Source organism: Sus scrofa, chromosome 15, assembly GCF_000003025.6.
Source record: "Sus scrofa isolate TJ Tabasco breed Duroc chromosome 15, Sscrofa11.1, whole genome shotgun sequence".
Lineage (NCBI taxonomy): Eukaryota > Metazoa > Chordata > Mammalia > Artiodactyla > Suidae > Sus > Sus scrofa.
This window is the reverse complement of record NC_010457.5, coordinates 115328216-115350371: the sequence shown is the minus strand read 5'-3', so window position 1 is coordinate 115350371 and position 22156 is coordinate 115328216. Positions and strand designations below refer to the sequence as shown.

The following is a 22156-nucleotide window of genomic DNA, read 5'->3' as shown; positions in this document are numbered from 1 at the left end:
TGGATATGAGTTTGTAGCCAGTGTAACCTGAGCCTTTTCATCCTTGATTAGGTATATGAGCTTCCTGTTGAATAAATGCTCTCCCTGTCTATCCTTGGTTGGCGCTTCAAACTTCCAAGACCTATTTTTAACCTATTTTTTTTTAAACAGATTACTAAACAATCTCCTCTTAAAATATCCCTATGATAGTCATATTTATCAGCCACAAAGGCCTTCATGTCGAATAGCTTATTTGGGAGCCGCTGAAATTATTTTCAGTTACGACACAAATATAAATTCATAAAATCATAAATAAATCACAAAATAGCATGCATAATATTATCAAGAATTGTGTTTATCTCTACAGATTTTCTAAAGGAAAATTCATATCCTTTTTTACATACTTTCTACATACTTATATATATGTATATATAAATGACAAAGAGTTGATGTAAATCATCTATTTTGGCCATTTTTCCTCATAATTTTACAAAGTTATTAGTGGGGTCTTCAAAGTCTTTTACTGTCACTACAAACAAAAGATGGTTTATAGGGGTTTAGCAATTTACCTGAAGCCAACCCTAAAATCAATAGTTTTTTCTCACTGCTAAGAAAGCAAATAGAAATTATTCCATAGTACATATGAGAAATTTTATATTATTTTATAAAAACAAAGTGGTCATTTGTATATTGCATTTTAAATAATAGCTAAATAATGGAACTAAAGTCAATGTAGAATAACTTACATAATCACTTCTGTTAATATTGCTATTACTTATGGACATGCAACCCTTTCTTTACCTTTTTAGCATAAAATGGAGAAAAAGTTTTAGAACAAGTTACAGTGATATCTTAAAAACATGTGGCACTAAAGAAGTATTATATTATTAGACTATCACTGTAGTTTTTATATGCCCAAATACTAATTACAGGAAATTAAAAATTTTAATTTCATACAATTAGAGGAAAGAGATCAGTTTCTTTTTTGGGAGAGGGGGTAAAGATAAAGAGCTTGTCTTTGTCTTTGGAGCACAACTGAAATAACTACTGTCATTTAGCCAGGTAAGTTTTTTAAGAAGAGTTTTCATCTACTTGATTATTCACACTGATTTTTTAAAAAAATCAGTTAATTGACAGGTTTGCATTTCCTTTTGTGTTGTATAAATACAGCCTTGAGACATTGCTTTGTGTTGTATTCCCTACAGTAAGTTTGGAAATTTTTCAGTGTAGGGCCAGTCAATGTTAAGCAGATAGAAAAAGATGTGAACATTTACTTTCTTTAACTCATTTTCTAGTATGACCATTTTTTTCAAGTGTTATTCTTGCAATACCTAAAATTCTTTATCAGTAATATAAAAATGAGAAACACGTTCAATTTAAAGCATTATACCATCATATAGCTTACTTTGTAATATTTTCCCTTTTTAGTATTCTTTTTTAAAATTTTTATTTTTTATTTTTTGCTTTTTAGGGCCACACCTGGGGCATATGGAAGTTCCCAAGCGAGGGGTCAAGTTGGAGCAGCAACTGCCAGCCTGCATCACAGCCACAGCCACGCAGGATCTGAGCCACATCTGCAGCCTACATCACAGCTCGTGGAAACATGGGATCCTTAACCCACAGATTGAGGCCAGGGATCAAACCCATATCCTCATGGATACTAGTCAGGTTCATTACCACTGAGCCACAGCAGGAACTCCCTTTTTTAGTTTTCTTTAAAATTACAAATATATAGATGACTTTAAAAAACTTTTGAATATAGAAGTAAAATAAATATTCAAAGTCTTTTCTTTACTCCTACATATTCTCAGAAAGTGGTTATGTATTGACTCAGACTTCTTATTATACCTGTACAAACAATATATTTTAATATGTATATACCTATACATTTTGTTACATAAAATTTGTCATTCTCTCTATTATTTCTGTAATTTACTTTTTCATGTGACATTGTATAATAAACATCTACTTTGGATCAGGTTTTCAAGATAGTGGATCTTAAAGAAAAAGATGATGTGCTAATTTGTCAGTGTATTCTCAGAGGGGTAAGAATGAGTCAGGGAAGAAAGGAGAACAAACTTAATGAGATGCATTCTTGGAGTGGCCACTGCGGGTGTCAATTGCAACTGATAGTGTGATCTCCTGGGATCATCTTTCCAAAGATTATATGAACTTCTCCATTTTAGGGAGTTTTCCTTAGGATGATGGGAGAAAAATGTGTCTGTCAGCTTGTATCTTCCACATGTCAGAAGTTCATTCACTGCATAGGAAATTCATTCTGCTACAATTCCAGATTGCCAGCACCACATGGATCCCCTAGCCATTCATAATTCAGCATCAACAAAAAATCCCTGAGACAAAAGGTAGGAAGTATGGCGAGGCCTGAGAAAAAGTCGATTGCCACAATAACAGCTGGAAAACAAGGCCTGTACACAGATTCTATCGCAAGGATCTGGTACATAGTGATGTCTAACACAGGCCTTTCCATCCTTCCTGTACGTTACACATGGTTCATTCTTTTAAATGGCTGAATAGTATTTCATCGGGCAGATGTTCCTGTAATTTATTTAAATAATCTCCTAAAAATAATAGTTTTAATGATGATGAGGGGAAAAAAGGAAATGAGTCAGGAAAGGAGGGAAAAGAGCAAAACACTGTATTCAAGTCTTAGGTCAGGACTACATTAACGAATTCGGATCCCAAACTCCAATCTCCACCTCCTGCCCCATCTAACTCTGAAAATCCACTTCCTGCTGATACAAATTAGCCATTTCCTGAAATACCTTTAGGATGGGAGGTGGGATTGTACGGTCATGCTCAAATTGTGTTAAGATCTGATGTAGTTATTGGCCTAGAAGCAGTGAGAAACCATGCAAGCAGGCTATCAGGTCTTGCAAATTTCCAGTTTCAGTATAGTCCTTACATATCCCAGGCAAGCAGAGGCTGTTCTGTTCTGATGAACAGAGGCTGCTGCCACCAGCCAGGAGACCTCAGAAGACTTTAGGAATTCCTAGGCTCATCCACCCAAATGTCCTCAGGCAAGATCTGAGGGTCTCAATCTTTCCTATCAGGGCACTGACAGTGACATGAGAGAACTCCTGAGGCTATGCATTTGGTTTCCTTTGCAGATCTAACATTGTTATAATCAGATTCCTGTCTTGATTTTCATGAGTAGGTCCTGAGGCTTCAAGAGATAAGAATCTTCATTAAAGCTGCCATAGAAGTCCTCTGAGTTTCTAGAATGCCTTAAATTAGTAATTATTGGAGTTTCCCCTGTGGTACAGTGGGTAAAAATCTGACTGCAGCATCTTAGATCTCTATGGAGGTGTAGGTTTTTTCTCTGCCCTGTGCAATGGGTTAAAGGATCTGGCACTACTTCAGCCACGGTGTAGGTCACAGCTGCAGCCTGGATTCAGCTTCTGGCATGGGAACTTCCATATGCTATTGGGTGAGGCCATTAAAAAAATTAGTAATTGTCTTCCTTGAGCCTGTCATTTTATCTTTACAAATTAACTAGCCCTAGCTAAACCTCACTCCACCATCTTTTATTTCTTACTTCCTCCATACTGAATAAATACTATAGCTATTTGGTCCCCATCCTCTCCCCCTACCTCAAGCCAGTTACCATAAAGGAAAGTGTAACTGTGATGCCATTATGCGCCATGGGTTATTGCCACTCTGCTTAGCACCAGCAATTGTGTCCCTCCTGCTGTTGGATGATGGGCATCCAACTTCAGAAACCTATCCTTAAGGTCTTTGTTATACAATAATTATTGGTATTAATTGTTTGGGCGCTCGTATTCACTTCCTTGAATTGCTGTAATAACCACAAACTGGAAGCCTTGAAAAAACAGAAATTTATTGTCTCCCCGTTCTAGAGCTTAGAAGTCCAAATTAAAGTGTTGGCAGGGACTCCTTCAAAAACCCCTAGGAGCAGATGCTTCCTTGCCTTTTCTGGCTTTTGGTAGCCCAGTGAGTTCCTTGGCTTGTACAGTGTAACTTTAAATTCTACCTTAGTCTTCACATGGTGTTCTCTCTGGGTATCTCTGTCTCTTCTGTTCTTATAAGGACAACAGTTCCGTTGGATTAGGGGCTAACCCCACTTTAGTTGACTTCTCCTAACTACTTACATGGGTAGTGACCCCATTTCTTGTAAGTCATATTCTGTGATTGGGAGTTAGGACTTGAGTTTACCTTTTTGGGACACACCATTCAACCAAGAACATGCCTTATAAAAGGAGCCTGAGACAAAGATTAAGTGTTGATGCTTTATTTAGGAAGTGCAATTCTATGACTGTGAGAGTGAAGGAAATGGAAAGTGGGGCAGGAAAGAACAAGAAACAGTTCATGGTGAAATATGATCATTCTAGCCATACTTTGCAACACACCATGGCAAAACACAGTTGTTGTGACACAGGTGTGTTTACTTGCCCATGTTTGACATTTTCAGTTAGGGAGTAAAGAGAAAGTCAGATTCAGACAAGTCCATCCCAATGAATGTTTTTGTTAACTCTGAGCGTGGAAAACCTTTGAGTATCCCTTGACTAATTAGAACCCTTCTCCCTTCTACTTAGGGAATTTGGGACTGAAGAGTCCCTGCTGTGATTTTTTCCAATGATCCATTTCAGTCTGCTGTTTCTCTTCTAGTATTTTCTTAAACTGTCATCAGAATTTCTTTTTTTATATTCCAGTGCTGATAATTAAAATTTTTTTTATCTAACTTCAGTGGTGCCAAGAGTAAGAGGGAAGTAAATTGTACTTGTTCTGCCATCTTGAACTGAGCTTCCTCTATTTAATTTTTTGATTGTGGAAATAAGTATATAATCTTGTGCAATTAATTTCACCTTGCTAAGACTGTTTCTGTTATGATGGTATTGGTGACAGGAGAAGTAAATGATCTCTAAGGTAATTTTCACTTCATTACATTGTATGACTCTATGATCTCTGATTAGAAAGTTTAAATAAGAACTTGTTAGCACATAATATTAACAGAAAATTATTTCTTATTCTAGTGATCTTTTCAACTTTATCCTCCAAATACCTCCTCCTTCCTGTGCTCTGCTAGTATATGTGATTTTAAAAAGTTTAAAAAGAAATAAAAAGAGAAAAATTAATGGTCATAAGCTATTTTGTGTGCATGTATGTTAATTTGGGTCTGTAATCCAACTGTTTTGTCTTCCTCTTAACTCTGAAGCTGGGGTATAACACTGCTTTATTGTCTTTCATTTGTCCAGTAGATTTGGTAGATGTTGGCAATCAAAATATCCTGGAATAAAAATTTCTAATTAAATATCAAGAATTTTAAATTACTCACTAATAAAAAGAATGGCATAGATGAAGGGGAGATAAAACTTTCCTGAGATGGGCAAGAGGGATCGATAAATAAATGTTTGTGCCCCCTCCTCAAAGAAATATCAATCTACAATTAGAAAGACAAGCCTGAGCCAGTATTACAAAGCACTGGTTGGCGGGGAAAGAGAATTGTACTGGATATTCACTGTATTTCGATACCTGCATCATGGTCCTAATGAAATTATAAATATTGGGCACATCTTGCTTTTAAATTATACTATGACAGATTTACTACTAAATTCTCCTGAGCTTAAAAAATTAAAGTTATTCTTGGTTAGAAGTTAAAGAGTAAACCAGATGGAGGGTGGTTGACATAAGGAATAAAAATGATAAGAGCCTTAAGAAGAGACCAGGATTGAAATATAGATTTAGTATGATAAAGAGATGGGATTATTATCCAGAGAAGCCTTTTCTGACCATCGATAAGGTATGGATAACATATCTTCTCTCTTCCTTCATCACCTGAGCTTATTACTCTGCTTTATTTTTTTTTCACATTTACCACTACTGCCTGACATTTTATTAATGATTTGTTTATTATCTACTTGTCCCATCATCATTTAAGTTCCATGAGAAATATCTTGTTTCTGTTTGTTGTTGTAGCCTCAAGTCTTAAGATTATGTTGGCAGTGTGGCTGGTTCTCAATAAGTACCTATTGAATGAAAGAAAGAATAAACTGGAAGCTCAGTCTTGAAAAAGAGCTTTAAAACTACCCATGGAATGCCAGAATTGCCTAAATGACACGCCTGTTAGAGAATCATCTAGACCACATTCCTGTGTTATTTGTGTTTAGTTATGGGGAACCTTCTGCTTTCCATGGCCGTCCATTTCATTCTCAGAATATTAGACCATTGAAAACAACTCTCTGATTTTTTTAAATGAATACTGTTTTATTTCTTGATCTAGTAAAGGACAATGATAATTATTCCTCCATATGACAGTCTAATATATTTGGATAACATTTGTATACCATTACTCTCCTGAGTGGTCTTTAATTACAGGCTACAAATCTCTTCAATTATTACTACTAAGGAATAATTTCTATTCTGTGTTAGTGTATGGCTTTCTTCAAATAGGCATAATGACAGATAAGAAAGAGCATTCAGGAGTATATAATTGTGGCCTAGCAAGAATTCCCCCCCCCTTTTTTTTTTTTTGCCTTTTTAGGGCTGTACCCACTGCATATGGAGTTCCCAGGCTAGGAATCGAATCAGAACTGTTGCTGCTGGTCTACAGCACAGCCACAGCAACTCAGCAGGATCTGAGCTGCATCTGCCATCTACACCTTAGCTCATGGCAACACTGGATTTTTAACTCGCTGAGCAAGGCCAGGAATTGAACCTGCAGCCTCATGGATGCTAGTCAGATTTGCTTCTGCTGAGCCATAACAGGAACTCCAAGAATTACTTTATATGGTATCAAAGGGAATCCCGCTGGGAAAATGCCTACCTTTCCTTCCAAAAGGCAGTGAGCTTTTGGTTCCAGGGTCCTTTGTCCTGGTAGATTCTTAACCCTGGAAACTCAGGGGGAGGAACAAACAGGCAAGAGTTGCCTCATCCACCCATTTATCTTTGGTTTTATCTATGTCCTCTGCTCTTCTTTTGTTTGCTGATTGAGCAGTAATCTCAACACTGTCACATTCATATTGTCATTTGCATCAGTTATTAAAGCAAGATCAGCTTTGGTGGTTGGTCCTAGTTCATAACTCTCTTCTATCCTAGTTAGTCTTCTCAGAGTACATCGCAAGTCATATATGACATTCAAATAAGCCCAGTTTTCCAGATGTGGTTTGATCAACACAGTACCAGGCTTGGATTATCACTTCCTTTGTTCACTTAATGCTGCCTATTCTGCCTAAAACTTAATCTGCTTTTCTGGAGGACCTAGTACACTCATGACTCATACTGACTTTACCATCCAGAAAACAGCCTGAGTCATTTTCATATAACATAAGTATTATCTACCTTTTTCTAAACCTGTGCCACTGGCTTTTGAACTTGCAGCAAATCCCAAGATTTGCTGCTATTAGATTTAGTTGATTGTTCCAGCTGGCCAAGTTCTTTTTATCCCATTGCTATAGCCAGCCTGCCAAGATCTTTTTTTGATTCTCTTTTATCCTGATTAGTCACTGTCCCACTCAGTGATCTATAAACCATGCTTTGATAATCATCTCTTCTGTATCTTCAAGTCAGTAGTAAAAATGCTGAACTGGATAGTATGGAGGAAAGGAACTATGGTGCACATACAGTCCTCTTCCAATTTACATTTATCTAGTTTTTTGGTAGACTTTGGATATAGTTGTTTAACCTGTTATTGATTCACATAATTATCTTTGCCACATTATTATCTTAGGCCATTTTTCTCCATTTTTCCAAGAGGGGCTCCTGAGAAATTGTGGAAAACACCTTCCTAAAGCCCTTATAAACTAGGGTCACCAGGTTGACAGATTTGACAGCATAGTGACTTCATATAAGTGTGTAAAATATTCTTCCTGTATCTACCAATTTACTCTCCACTGCTTGTGCTTCTGGAAACTGCATCTACTTGCTCTATATTAACTGGATCCCATTGTCTGTGATTATAGAAGGGCAGGAGAAGAATGGGATTGTGTATGAATTTCACCAGATTCCTCTCTCACAACCACAGGTAATCAGTGACTTAGTATAAGTGCTTAACTCTTCTTATGTCTCTCCAGTGGACTCTCCTTCAGCTAAAGCTACAGCTACAACTCTGCCCAGGTTCTTATATTTCTTTTTCTCCTAGCCCCTTGCAACTTCAGAGTCAGGGAGGGCTGCAGTGGGCTAGCAGCCTGTGTGGTCATATAAGACTTCACGCTTAGTAATACTTTGCTATCCCTGTCTTGAAATTCTTAATGGATTTTGAATAAAGAGCCATGCATTTTCATTTTGCCCTTGACCCTGCAAATTATGTAGCTTAGTCCTGTGTTGGGTGGTACCAGTTCTCCACAATTACTTCATTATCCCTCTAAGTTTCCTTTAACCCTACCCCATGCTCTTATGAAGAGTCCCTGCTATAAACTCAGCTCAATTACCCTCTGATTATGTGTGCCATTTGTGGTCTGCCAGGACCCTGACATACAGAAAGAAGTGAGAGGAGTCTGATTTGTTTTTGTGAACCCATATTGGCTCTTAGTGATCATTACTTCTTTAGGCTTCCAAACTTATTCATCTTAAAAGGTTTTTCTAAAATTTTAGCTGAAATTGATGTAACTTTTACCTGTCACTAATTTGTCAAATTTCCGTTCAGCCCATTTTTCAGAATTGGTTGGTATTTGCTTATTTCCAGTTTTATTCCCCTTTATTGTTCTTGACAGTTCCTCAAAGGACACTGGCAATGTTTGGTTTAATGATCTAATTTTCAAGTTCCTTAGAGACCTTTAGAGATAATTTTGAGACTAGAAGCCTACCTATCTTTTCCCAGCTAGATCTCCAATTAATTCCCTCTTATCAAAATGTTTTGTCTTTTTTTCGGTCCAAAGAAAGGTTTGCTTTCTCTTTTGTCATTAGTCAATATAGTACTGGCTTCAAACAGAGAACATTCTCTTCCCTACCATCTATGTACTCTGATCAAGGCTTAAAAAGACGTGTGTGTGTGTGTGTGTGTGTGTGTGTGTGTGTGAGAGTTTTACAGTTTATTTGGTGCTTAGACTTCCTGAAACTATGCACCCTCTAATATTAATCATGAATCCTTGCTATTTTTCTGTCATCTTATCCTTTGAACATGTAGTGAGAACAAAGATATTAACATACAACTTCAGAGACTTTGGTCACCCACTCCACTCCCCTGAAGCTCTAAGAAGGAAGAATTCTTTATTGTTCTTGCATCTTTAGGGATGGGTTGGTTGTATAAATTTTGATTTGCTTCCTAAAAACAGAGAAAGACCAGCTTGATTTTCAACAGAAAAAGGCCTAGAAAAAGAAGTAGTCAGTTTGAGTTTGGACTAAAACAAGTGGAAGGGTTTTAGCGAAGAGTGTAAGAAAAGAATCCAGAAAGGTGGTAGGTGTTAGGGAAGTAACTGCCATGAGGCTAGATGAGTAGTAAAGAGGAGGTGTATATAATTTTCATGTAGTGTCTTTAAGAAGATTCCAAAATACAGGAATTATTTTTCAGTGCTTTCTTGGAGGTTGCTGTGTGCATACATCACCATTTTAAGTCAGCCATGAGAAGGGCCTGTGATGTTTGGGTTTTATATGTGTCCCTTTAAAATCCAAGCTAAGCAACCACATTGATTTTTGTAGAATATCTGGGCTTTTTCTTCCTCTGTAGCTTAATTTGCAATTGCACATTTAGAATTACATTTATGTGAACTCCTGGAATCATCTCAGTATCTCCTGGAATCAACTTAGTGCTTCCTGGCATAAAAATCAAACCTGCTTTTTTTTTTTTTAAAGTTGATATTTAATTAATTAAAATAGTTTTTGAATTGATATTTTAAACATTTGCTTTATTCCTTCTACAGTTTCTCCAAAATTCCATGCTTAGTTTTTTGTGTCAAATAATAGAAATGCTCATGTCATTTTTAGTCATTTCCAGTCAGATGGCTTATTCCTTTCACTATCAAATGAAGGATTATCATCTTGTAGGGGCATTTCCTGATCCCAGACTAAGTAGATGACCTGTTAGCCTGTTCTGTGGACTGATAGGAAATAACCAAGTTCTGTTTGGCCATTCAGATTATGCGTGCATGAAGATAAAATGCTATTTTAACTGTTCTTATTTTTAGTAAGTGGTATTTCTTGCCTCAGCAGAGTAGCATCTAATAAGAGCATTATCACTCTGTTAACAATTCAGTCCTAACACTATAGGGTAAATTGAAGACATAAAAATGATCCATGACTCATTTTATAGCTAAGCAACATATCTCCACTGGAAAGATTCCCCTCCTTTTGTGTCATCTACTTCATTTTCCTTCTCAAACCATTGGTGCTGAGAATCTTTGTTTTAGTCACTGACGCATTCTGATTGTGCTTAACTCTTGAACCGGATTCCAGCCTAATGTGCCTTTGTGCCACTTTTACCTAAGACGTTAGTTCCTGTGTGCAGGGAAATGCCAGACTGGGATTACAGTTACTTCTCTATTTGGGTTTTAATTTTTAACATTTTATGAATATCCTAAAGTCTTGGTCACTATTTCTGCAAGTATATTCAATAGGATGCCAATCCTGGTGGATTTTATTTTCAGAACAGTAAAATAAAATTTTTTTTGTATACATTTTCCTTGAAAATTTCATGCCCACTCATATATTAAAGAATCTGAAAAGTACCACTGTGAAAACATTTGCTTAGCTTTGTTTGACCTAGGAATTCTTAAACTTATGTTGAAAACCATTTACACCTACGCACTTATTGTCTGCACTCTAGTATTAACATGACTACATGTCTATCTTCATTACATGCTTGTACTCTTCAGGAAAATTGCCCAGGATGTTAGAGTTACAAATAACTTAATTATTCATTTTAGGAACTTCCGGAATAATTTATCTAATTATTCCATTTACCCTCATTAGAGTAAATACCCTTTTTCAATATAATATGGCATCAAAGGAAGGCTAACCCTTTAAGATTCTCCTGAGAGCCATATCCATGCTGTGTTCGCCAATGCTATTATATCATGAAACTTCTGCAATGGTAATCAATCCTCAACTTCAACCAAACCCCCAAATCTCATAAATATCTTCACTTTGTCCCCCTCACTTCAAGATGCTACCAAGACTGTCAAAGTGATCATCTTCCTTAACCAGTATAAGCAATGAACTCAGATTTGCTGTGTCAACAGAATATTTTGGTGGACAAGCATTTAAGTATCTGATCACAAAGTACTCTTTACATGTAAAATTATTTACTCTAGAGGAATCATTATTCTGAGGAATCATTATTCCAAGAAATACATGTGAGAGCACATAGACTTATAGGATAGGGTAGGAAAATTCAGTGTCCAAGAAGGCTTGGATCCATGCTGTCAAAAATCACCTTTTCTTCAAATTACATATTTCTTCAGGACATTTTCCTTGTCAATGTGTTTATATATATATATGTTTGGATAATTTAATACCAGGATACAATTTTCTTTTCAATTTGCACTAAAATGAAATTCAGTTTTTCTTCCTTCTGTGTACTCCCTTATATAGAGTGGGTCTCAAAAGCTATGTCCAGAATATATTTGGAAAAGAATGAGTGAGATAAAGATCTCTGAAAGGTACTTCAATTGCAACTTTAAAATATCCATTAACAAAAGTGATATAATAAGGCTCATATTAGTGAGACCACTCTTGGTCCCATAGCTGGCTGGGACTTCCAGGAAAGCTATAGCGCTCTAGCATCTTAGTTAACTTACCAGTAATCTGTTCTGTGGGCTCTCCATAGGGAAACAAATGTAGGAGAATGCAGGTGATGTAGGCCACTCCCTCTTTCTTACACCCCCAGTTCCCCAGCAATCATCTGTTATTTTTCACCTAATCATGTCCTCTACTCTCTGCCACGCCCTCCCCCACCTCCTCATAAGATGAGATAGGTGGAAAACGAGTTTGATTATTGTTGCATGATTTTACAATCTTGTGATCAAAATTTTAAGAATTAAAACAAAAATTATACAACTGTACCTACCTGAACCTCAGTTTTCTCATTTGAACAATGAAGATTTTTACAACTGCTTAGTATTTCCAAGGTTGTTATGGTGATCCAGATATAAAAGCACTAAGAATATAAAGTATAAATCACTCTTGATATGTAAAGGTGGTGATAGGTATAGATACTACTTCATATTGAGGCAGAAGTTACAGGAAAATAGTTTGCTACCCTGGCCACTCTTAAGTATTTTCACTATGTTAATATGGCTTTCAGCAGAATCTTAGTTTAAGATAACTACTGTCATCTGTGTCTACTAGCTCAGCTTTCATTTTGAATTTAATTCATTCAGACTAGAAAACTACAGCAGTGATCAAAGGCATAATTATAACATATTTATAGCCTATTATTATTGTAACATTCTGAAGTAAAGGGCAAAAATTCCACCCAGTGAACTTGTTCTTCCTGTTACTGACATAGATTGAGACATTTAAATGCTAAGACATGGATCCCTGAGGCAGAACATAAAATATTAATAATGAAGGGAGTATGGACCAATAAATTTCAGTTATGAATGTTTTTAGCTAGAAGAAATAATAAATAATCTTCCACAGGCAATATTTCAGTTTGCATTTATTGTACCTCATCACATCAGATTTTCAGGAAACAATAATGATTGCATAGTAGGATACTAAATTACGATCATGTTTAATGAACGATTAAACTGTTAAGCTTTGATTAAGATATAAGAGCCTCCCTAATTTGACTGTGAGATGTGGTTTGCTTGGAAAGGTATAGTTTGTGATAGTACCAATAAAGAGATTGTAATTTATAACATTTCTATTAAGAAAAAGGTACAGATACAGGTAAATTTTGAAAAAGGAATATTAAACTCCTAGGCTTGGGGAAGGAGGAAAGGAATAACATTGAAATAATAGGAATATGGATTGTGTACTTAGGATGTCTTATCTCTAGTCTGTTTAAACAGCTTTAAAATTGGTAGGGGAGTTCCCGTCATGGCTCAGTGGTTAATGAATCCGACTAGGAACCATGAAGTTGTGGGTTCGATCCCTAGCCTTGCTCAGTGGGTTGAAGATCTGGCATTGCTGTGAGCTGTGGTGTAGGTTGCAGACGCGACTCGGATCCCACGTTGCTGTGGCTCTGGTGTAGGCTGGTGGCTACAGCTCCGATTCGACCCCTAGCCTGGGAACCTCCATGTGCCGCGGGAGCGGCCCAAAAAAATGGCAAAAAGACAAAAATAATAATAATAATAGTAATAATAACAAATTGGTAGGGAACATGGCTTAAGGTCTATCTGATTATGCATAGACTTCTCTAGTAGATGTTACAGTACCTGGGACATAATGCAGGATTGGGCATCAGAAGGTTTAAATCAAAGTTCTGACTTTGCAGTTTACTAGCTGTGTGACCCTGGGAAAGTCATTTATCTTCTCTGACTCACCTGTTTCTTCATTCATGAAGTAATAGTAATATCTATCTAGCAATGTTTTTATGAAGATGAAATGAGGTAACTTATATGTCTTAGTCTGGATTCTCCAAGAAGCAGAGCCTGAGTGCAGATTGTTGTTAGCATTTGTGATCTGGGAACTGGAAGTAGCAAGGGATGGGGAGACCAGGCAAAGAAGGAAAGAGAGTCAACACCAAGCTGAGTTGCTATAAGTGCCACATACTATCTGAGAGCCTTCACATGGAATATGAATCAGGACCATCTGTCTAGGTGAAGAATCAAAGAAAAATTTATCAGTTTCCTTCCCCCATTAAAGGCTGAATTGTGTTCCCCCAAAATTCATATGTTGAAGCCCTAACTCTCAGCACTTCCAAGGTGGCTGTATTTAAAGATCGCTTATCTAAAGAGATGACTAAGTTAGGATGATGGCGGGCTCCAATTCAGTATGACTGGTGTCCTTATGAAAAGAGGAGATGTGGACAGAGAGGCCAGGAGTGAGCATGCATAGAGGAAAGACCATGTGAGGACATAGCAAGAAGGTAACTATCTGCAAGCCAAGCAAAGAGGTTTCAAAAGAAACCAAATCTGCCGGCACCTTGATCTCAGACTTCTAGCTTACAGAATAGTGAGGAAATACATTTTTGTTGTTTAAGCCACCCAGTCTATGGCATTTTGTTTTGGTAACCCCAGGAAGCTAGTGCAGGGTGGTAATCCCCCACATGCTAGGTTGTATATGTGTGAGTGGAAAGTAGGTTTCCTCCCTGTCCCCAACTTGAGGTTTCAACAGAAAAGCCCCAAGTGGGAAGCTAAGATGGGGTCCTAGGGTAGAGTGCTGTCTAGCTGCACCTGTGAAGCCCTCAATCTAAGTAGTCTCTTTGGTGTCTGGAACCAGATGAGTGAGACAGGCAGAGAACCCAGGGAGGTGCTCAGGTGATATTAATACAATAGGCAAAAGCACATTAATGCCACAGGGTTGTTTTGATAATAATAAAGGATCAAACTACTTATTGTTGAGTTTCCTGGTGGCCTAATGGTTAAGGATCCTGCACAGTCATTACCATCTCTCAGGTCTGATATCTGGCCCCAGAACTTCTGCATGCTGTGGGTGCAGACAAAAAAAAAAAAAAAAAAAAGATACAGAAAAACTCCTACTTCTTGCTACATCATGGGTTTATGTAGGATTCATTAGGAATGCATATAATTTATTATCATAATTACATTAATAAATTTTGTTTTAAATCATGTTTATGAAGAACTCTTCTAAGGCCAAAGGGAAATAGCTCCATGTTTCCTTCAAGAGCAAGCAAAATTTAGTCTTTAGAAAAAAAAAAAAAAGAGTAACAAGCTATTACTTGAAAAGACAAAGCCTTAAATAAAATCTGACATTGCTTTCCTTGCTTTTATATGTATGCATGTGTCCACTGAAATCCATTGCCAAAATTTAACCTCCAAATCCCATGTACCATGGTCTATTGCAAAGAATTCAGAATTGGACATAGTAGAGAGATGAGTGATTTTCTTGGTCACATGAGGCGTGCATATGGTTATAAGCTTGGTTACATGAGACCACGAAAGCTTTCTGTTATATTTGTGGAGATGTCGGGAAATATCTCCATATTTCAGGGGTAGTTAAGGGGTTTGTGGATTGGTGAAGTGAGAAGGAGTGAGAGGAAATGTGGTTTATGTGGGTGCAGAAATGGAGTCAGGAGTCCTGAGTGCTCTGACACTTACGTGTGTAGGGCAGGGGTTGGGGGTCTGGCTGGCTTGGAACATGCTCATGCAGAAACCAGCGATTGAAAACAAATCAGTTTTGAATTTTCCATGCCAACAAATCTGACACCTGACATGTTTCATGTCTGCTCTCTAGTCTAGGAAGAAAAGAGATTGAAATCCATCCTCAAAGATAGCACTGAGCAAGAAGTCAAACTGGTTTTCCTCACAAATGCTATCATATTCATATCACATATTTTCTAAAAAATATTGTCAAAATGTTTCTTGCTGAGGAGCCTGATAAATGTTGGTAAGATGAAATGTGAATGCTAAAATTGTAGGCTTCACATAAATCATCATTTAATAACTACCTTATTTACCTAATAACTACCTTATTTACCTAATAGTTGAGAAGTAGAAAACAAGAGGAGACAGATGCACTTGCTCACCCACTGTTTAGCTTTGTGTTCTTCCTTGGCTGAATGCCATTTCCAGGTGTTTGGTATTGAGCCAAATACTAAAATTAGACATTTGGTACAACCCTTGTTGAAACACAGGGGTAATATAGGAAAGCTTGTTCAATTCTTGGCCCTTGACATTGCTATTAGAGCCTCTCTTTCCAGGGCTGTCAAATTCACCCACCAATTTAAAGGAAAATGAAATAAATAAGATAGAAATGTGATCAGAATAAAAAAAACCTATTAGATCTCATATGTTAAAGCAAGGTCTCCCACAAACTGCACTTGTTTACTTAAACATTTTAAGTTCTTTTTTATTTCTTTGGAAAAAACATGGAATTTGGAACATGGTTTTATCTTTTTTCAGGATTTGGTCCAAATCTTATTCTGAAAGTGCTCATAGATGTGTTACAATGTAAAGATGAAATCTGGGGAGTTTCCATTGTGGCTCAGTGGTAACAAACCTGACTAGTATCCATGAGGACATGGTTCGAACCCTTGCCCCGCTCAGTGGGTTAAGGCTCCGGGATTGCCATGAGCTGTGGTGTAGGTCGCAGACAAGGTTCAGATCTGGTGTTGCTGTGGCTGGTGTGTAGGCTATCAGCTGTAGCTCCAGTTGGACCTCTAGCCTGGGAACTTCTAGATGCTGCAGTTGCAGTCATTTAAAAAAAAAAAAGAAAAAAAAAAGAAAAAGAAAGATAAAATCTGGAAAAGCAGATTTCCTGCTGTGGCTCAGCAGATTAAGACTCCTACTAATCTCTATGAGGATGCAGGTTCGATCCCTGGCCTTGCTCAGTGGGTTAAGGATCCAGTGTTGCTGTGACTGTGGTGTAGGCCAGCTCTGTAGCATTTCCATATGCTACAGGTGTGGCCATGAAAAGGAAAAAAAAAAAACTTACATTTTTTTAAATAGAGGCAAAAATGTTTTTAAAAGAATCTGGGAAAGCAAAACCAGAATTTCAGACATCAAAAGAAAAAAAAAAAGGAGTATGTTTATATGTGAATTTATCAGATTGTAGAATCTCAGCCCCAGTTTTGCAGATCCGGAAACTATTTTGTTATTACCTGCAGAGGGTACCATAGAGTGATGCTGCTAACCACAGTCGCAAGAGAATGATGTCTGATATACATTATAATGAATCTTGGTTAATTTATCACTTACATCAAGAAGTTGGCTTTATTTGCTGTCTACATATTATGGGATAAAATAATCTTAGCAGGTGCTTATGGTCCCATAAGCACACTTCATTGCTCTGAATATTTGTGCCATGTATTGGGGAAAAATAAAAAATGGTGAAGATATTTGCTGGATAAATGTTAAGAAAGGTACTAATAGTTCAAAAGTAGAGGGTCAAAGGGTTTCTCACTATGGCTGAGCAGTCTTTCTTTCAGTTTTGCCGTTAAGAAGTAGAGAGAGTACAGACACCTGTCAATCAGATAATAAGGCTTTCCTGGCTGGCATCTCTCTGCTGTTATAGAGATCCCGGGGGAAGACCTGGCATGAGTTTTCTATGCCAGCTATCAGAAAACTGTAAGGGCTGGGCAGTCATCACTGGGTGATCAGGGAGGGTGAGAGAAGCATTTGACTTGGTATAGCTAACTTTTCTTGTACCAGAGATTAAGTCTGGGCACTCTGTCTATCCTCAAAGTTTAAGAAATGCCCAGTGTCTTTGAGAGGAAGAAGAAAGGTAGAGGAGGAAGTCTATGTTTAATATTTTGATCTCTGCATCACAGTGCTCGAAGATTCCAAATCTCAACTGTGCATATTTGCTCTCACACATATTAGGAAGGAAAGTATAAACTAGGACAAGGGCTGAGAGATATAAATCATTTTTATGCCTCAGGCCTAAATTGGAAAGGAAGTACCCTTCTTCCCAAACTTGGGATGTCTGGAAAGTAGGAATTAGCAATCATGAAGATTTCCCCAAGAGCAAGAGTTTAAAGCAAAGTTTGGCCCTGAGGGATGTTCCATCTCAGCCATTTGGATGCCTGACAGAATGCCCTGACCCAATATACTCATAGATTGAACAGAATCCCTGTCCTCAGTTTTATCGCTCAAGTGCTATTCAGCAACCTTTGACTTTTTTGGTTAACATTTCATCCTCCTACCATCACACCTTCCTTTCTCTCCATGCACTCATCTTTCCCTCGCTTTGTTAAAGTAATAGATTGATTCTCGGTACGTCTTTTTGGTTTTTGAATGAGCAGCGTTGGATCTTTTATCGTTATACATTATACAAAAAAAGTGGAATCACTGTTAAATGTTTTCACAAAATATCTTAAATATATGTTTTCTTCAACCTCCAACACATTTTCTGGTGAGGTGAAGTATTTTGAAATTTAATCAATGGATCCTAATGCTAATCCGAAAGAAGAAAACAGGCTTGCCCCACTCAAACACCAAACCAATAAGCACATTATTTTACTATGTTTCCAGACATTTTAGGCAACCCATTGTATGTTCATTCTTTTTCAGATTCAAGATTAAACCCATTGCTTGAAATTAAAGTTATTACATCCAAAAATATGTGGAGCATATTTTTTTTGAGAATGTAACAGAATTTAAGAATAAGTTTACCTATGTTTCCCAACTTTTCAGTTTTCTTGTGAATCTTTTCGACAAACACTGAGGGTTATACTGCTTGAAGCTTCAAACAGAACAGGGCCTAATGGTATTTACTGTCACTTAATATTGGCTACTGACTGATTTATTACTAAGTTTTGTCTTTTCAACTTTTTCCATGTCACTTAATCTGATTTTTTTTTTCGAAAAAAGGAATTTTGTAGTTCCCTTCCTGGCATAAATAATGAATGCTTGCAAAGAATCTCAGATGTTCTGCCCTTGACTTTGTATAGTTTGTGCCAGAGCAATTATTGCAACACCTAAAGAAGCAGGGACTATTCACTGGAGGTTTGAACGCTAGAAACAAATCAACCAAATCCCTCTTAACAAAGCTGTTGTCAGCCTCTGTGCAGCTCGTGTTTATAATAAATAAAAATAATAACGCTACAAATTAAATTTATACCTCACAAAGTAAGAACATAGGTCGTGTTATGCAAAATATCTTCTGGGTACCAAGAAAGCCTTCTTAGGACAGGGAAAATAATAAGGGTGGGAGAACAAATAGTGTATGGAGTTGAGGACCTCTCTGTGAGTATTTTAACACCTCAGCTGAATTCATGCTTGCAGCTTCTCTCAAGTTTGATGTAACTCTTAGCCAGTGTCTGGCTAGGTCTGTAGGCTTCTGGCGCAAGCCCTGGAGCTTCAGTGACTTGTGTGGGGCCATCGCATGGTTGAAAGGAATGGCAGCCCCTGTCCAGACATCAGGGTCAGACACTACCCTGAAGCTGGTGAACTGATTCTGTTTGAAATCTCCTTTCTAACTGTTCTTGGACCAGTGATGCTTAACTCCTGAAACCTGAATTCAGGGTCTGACAAGTCCTGACATACCATAGTTCCTGATACCTGCAAAGTCTGTACTCAGTCTCACCTATTGATTCCTGAACTTGTTGCCTGAGGCAGAGAGGGAGCTAATTAAAAGAAAATGGAGCTTTGAAAATCTCTGAGAATCTCTCTGAGATGCTGCCACTAACCTCGGGAATTTGAATCACTGCCCAGCGCAGGAGCTAACAACAAATCTTTCTCCATGCTGCTGAACTAGGAGTGAGATGCTTTTAGAATGGGAAAAGAAAAATCAAAAACCTCCCTGCTCTCATATTAATTTTTTCCTAAGGTTCTGAGTGAAGCAAAAGAAAATTGAGGGTCCAAAAAATGTACCCATGCATGTCTATATGAGTGTGTATTGGGGTAAACATGGTATGTATTTCCAGAGTGTTTATAATAAATATTAGTTAATATATTTTTTAAATTCTCTTTGTGCAATGAGAGCAGTTTCTTCCATTTTGTAGGTAAGGAAAATGAGACAGAGATAAGTTAGGTAATTTTTCTTAAGTAATCTGAGTCAGCCAGAAAGACAGTTGGATGGGATTACAACTAAGAGTTGCTGACACTCAAATGCATGTGGAAACCACTAGACCACATTGTTATCTTTCTTTTTCAAATCTACTATAACTAAACAGCACTTATATGCTTACAAAATCCTTGCCTGTATTGTTCTAAGATGTTTTCTAGGTGGATAGAACAAACAGATCACAAAATCACTGCTATATACTATCCATGGCAGCTCACCCCCTACTTTTTAAACATACTGTGACCACTGGAGAGTGGTAAAAGAGATTTAGAATGATTTTGAGACCCTAATATTTCACTGGTTGCACTTATGGCTATGTTCAGATTGTGTCACTTCCAAAAAGCTGCAAAGGCGTTTTGCCAGGATGACTTCTTTGTCCCAGGCAAGGGCCAAAAAGATGAGAAGAGACCACAAGGCTATCATTAGATGAAAACAATAGACGGGGACTCATTGTCTAAAAATCCTAAACCTGCTTCCCACCTCAGATAGTTTGCTAGTAACCCAGGATATTCATCCTTCCGCATCTTTAGCAAAATTACAGGTAAATAAAACTGGAAGATGGACGCTTATTCCCGAATAACCAAATTAGGCCTTTTCTGATGACCAAGAGTGATTCACATTCAAGATTCAAAACTCTAAAACCTTGGCTCCAGACCTTAGCAGCGTAGGGTAAGCTGGGAAAAGTTGACAAGTATGAATCAATCCAGCTTTAGACTTTTGTATTGTCACTTTCTTCAGAGCTAGAGAAGTGAGAAGCATAAGCTGCTATTCCAGATACACCAGAAAACCACAGTGAATTGGAGGAAATGGGACTTTCACATAAGATGTACCCGTTATCTATGGCTCTATTCAAAGCCCTCCAAAATTTAGTGACTTTGTTTAGAAAAACTTACTGTTTTTCATTATTCTGTGGGTTGGCAAGGTGGTTCTTCTGCTGCTTTACTTTGGGTCATTGGAGAGTCAGCTGGAGTGTCCAATACGGTAGTTGGTGTTGGCTGTCAGCTGGGTCACGTCAGGTCTTCATGTGACCTCTATTTCTTCAGTAGGCTTGACTGGCTTCCTTACCTGAAAATCTCAGGGAAGTATTCCAACAGGGCAAAAGCAGAAGCTCTAAGGCCTCTTAAGGTCTAGACACCTGAATTCACAAATCACTTCTGCCACATTCTCTTAAAGTAAGTCACAGACCAGCCCATATTCAAAGTAACAGAAAAATAAACACCTCTAGATAGAAGCAGCAGCAAAGTCACGTTACAAAGAGGCATGCTTTCTGAGATAGAAGCAGCAGCAAAGTCACGTTACAAAGAGGCATGCTTTCTGAGATAGGAAGCAGCAGCAAAGTCACGTTACAAAGAGGCATGCTTTCTGAGATAGAAGCAGCAGCGAAGTCACGTTACAAAGAGGCATGCTCTCTGAGGTAGGAAGAATTTGAGATCTTCCTATCTACCATGTAAGATGTACAAGGGAAATGAAGATATGAAATAATTCTGCATCCTGTGTTATTATCTGGGAAGGCAGAGGTTATAGAGACTGGAATCACAGTTTAGTCCAATGTAAGAAACGCATCAGATACACACAGATAGGAAATAGCATGAGTTCTTTTTGTGTGTGAGAGCGTGGAAGCTTCATTGTGGACTGTTCCCATGCACTGTCCTTATTACTTTCTCATGTAATATTTTAGGAAATCTGATTTTTGAAAAGTATACATTTATTCAGAATTTGACAGCTTCTAAATATAGAACATTGTCATCAAGGCACAGGATACTACACTCAGTATTTTTCTGGGGATAAGCCTCAATGTGCATTCAGTGAGATGGGTAAACACATATACAGTCATGAAACAAGAATACAAAGGAGTGGGGCCCTCCATTTGAATGGGTTTCAGACAAGGCTAGTACCTGGCTGAGCCATATCAAACCTGAGGTAGAAAGGAGTATACAGGCCCTGAAATACATGATGTTACTTACTTATTTATTCTTATTGAGGTATAATCGACATATTGAACTATAGTTGGATTTTTATTGAACTATCGTTAATTAGTATGGTGAGTTCTTGACCTTTGAGGTTTTGGGGGGAAACAGAACTAGTGTAAAATACTGTCCTCATAGTATAAATACTGCCCCAAACTCTCAGGGTTCTTTGAATTTTTATGCAGATAGCAAAATTTCTGATGGATCACATTCTCTGTTTAAGACCAAAACAAAATGAACTGTGGATGGCTTTCTGAGGCAGGCCGGTCCTATGACATTTTCAGTAACTGGTTTTCTGAAATATTTAATGGCTAATAAGAGGTAATGGTCAGTTAGGACAATGAGCTGGCAAGAAGCTAACATACATGCCCCAGATGGTGTGGCGCTCCAGAACAAACATTCCTGGTAAAAGACTGCAGTTTGAGTAATCCTGGTTGGGGCTCAGTGGAAATACATCTGAAATATCCATGAGGATACTGGTTCAATCCCTGGCCTTGCTCAGTGGGGTAAGGATCCAGCATTGCTGTGAGCTGTGGTGTGGGTTGCAGACGCAGTTGGGTCTGGCATTACAGTGGCTGTGGTGTAGGCTGGCAGCTGAAGCTCCTATTTGACCCTTACCCTGAGAACCTCCATATGCCATGAGTACAGCCCTAAAAAGATAAAGA

General features: G+C 37.8%; 1 long non-coding RNA gene across 1 annotated transcript in view; it reads right to left on the bottom strand.

The window, feature by feature from the left end:
• The window catches only part of LOC110257137, a 109098-nt gene extending 87155 nt beyond the window's left edge, over window positions 1-21943 (bottom strand). Inside the window, exon 1 of the long non-coding RNA XR_002339380.1 lies at window positions 20418-21943. This is a non-coding gene — a long non-coding RNA (uncharacterized LOC110257137). The remainder of the gene's footprint in view (window positions 1-20417) is intronic.